We start from the raw sequence: 1,470 nt of genomic DNA, 5'->3' as shown, positions 1-1,470 counted from the left end.
CTGCCTCAGCCTCCTGAGTAGCTGGGATTACAGGTGCCCACCACCACACCTGGCTAATTTTTGTATTTTTAGTAGAGACAGGGTTTCACCATGTTGGCCAGGCTGGTCTCGAACTCCTAATGTCAGGTGATCCACCCACCTTGGCCTCCCAAAGTGCTGGGATGACAGGCGTGAGCTGCCACACCCGGCAGGAAATCTGGTTTTAAGGGACTTGCCTATGAGTGAGTGTGATGGCTGGAGCCTCTCAACACTGCAGATCGCTGTAAATGAAGAGTGTGGAATGATGAATCTCTACGGTTCACGTGGGCCATCAGACTGATAAGCTGTACATAATCTGTAGGATATTCACATTAATATATTTACATAAATATAACTTTAAAGAAGATTTACTATAACAGCTAAAATTATGACTAATGATATTAGATTTTAAGTTTTATACAATTTTGAAACATTATTTATTTATTTTTGAGACAGAGTCTCACTCTGTCGCCCAGGCTGGAGTGCAGTGGCGCGATCTCAGTTCACTGCAACCTCCGCCTCCTGGGTTAAAGTGATTCTCCTGCCTCAGTCTCCTGAATAGCCGGGATTACAGGCGTGTGCCACCACGCCTGGCTAATTTTTGTATTTTTAGTAGAGATGGGGTTTCACCATGTTGGCCAGGCTGGTCTTGAACTCCTGACCTCAAGTGATCCGCCCGCTTCAGCTTCCCCAAATGCTGGGATTACAGGTGTGAGCCCCCACGCCCAGCCATGAAACATTTGTATTAATAACATAACTGTAACTGAAAGAACGTCTAATGTAATTTATTATTTGATAGTGTCTCTCACATAATTTACTAAATAAGCCTAGTCATTTAATGCCTCTACAAAATGAGAGATAAGTTTTTAAGGCTCTCCTAGGGCCCAACTAGAAAATCCCAAAGTTAAGCCTAGGTCAGAAAAACTTAATTTAGAATTTTGTTCTTGGAGAAGCTGCTAAAGATGTCAAAAGGTTTAAAACAATTGAACGAAAGGTGATCATAGGTCACTGTGAAATAATAGTCGTTTGTTTCACTGAAGTGATAATCAAAAGACTTTGAAAGCAAGACAGAGATAGTTACACAGCACTGGCTGCGGCAGCACAGACACTAAAATTGGAGTGACACAGAGGAGTTAGCCCTTGTGCAAGGATGACATGCAAATTCGTGAAAGCTTCCATATTTTTTAAAATAATAGAATTATAAATATTAAAAAATTATTTTTTGGCCAAGTGTGGGGGCTCATGCCTGTAATCCCAGCACTTTGGGAGGCCGAGGGGGGCGGATCACCTGAGGTCAGGAGTTTGAGACCAGCCTGGGCAACATGGCAAAACCCGGTCTCTACCAAAAAATACAAAAATTAGCCGGGTGTGGTGGCGCCTGTAATCTCAGCTACTCGGGAGGCTGAGGCAGGAGAATCGCTTGAACCCAGGAGGCAGAGGTTGCAGTGAGCG

At 43.7% G+C, this 1,470-nt stretch overlaps 1 pseudogene; it reads left to right on the top strand.

Annotated features, from left to right (window-relative positions):
• Positions 1-1,102: 1,102 nt before the first annotated feature.
• Positions 1,103-1,203, top strand: LOC112635658 (annotated as a pseudogene).
• The last annotated feature ends 267 nt before the right edge of the window (positions 1,204-1,470 follow it).

This window comes from Theropithecus gelada, chromosome 11, assembly GCF_003255815.1.
Source record: "Theropithecus gelada isolate Dixy chromosome 11, Tgel_1.0, whole genome shotgun sequence".
Taxonomy (NCBI): Eukaryota; Metazoa; Chordata; class Mammalia; order Primates; family Cercopithecidae; genus Theropithecus; species Theropithecus gelada.
This window is presented reverse-complemented; position numbering and strand designations above follow the sequence as displayed.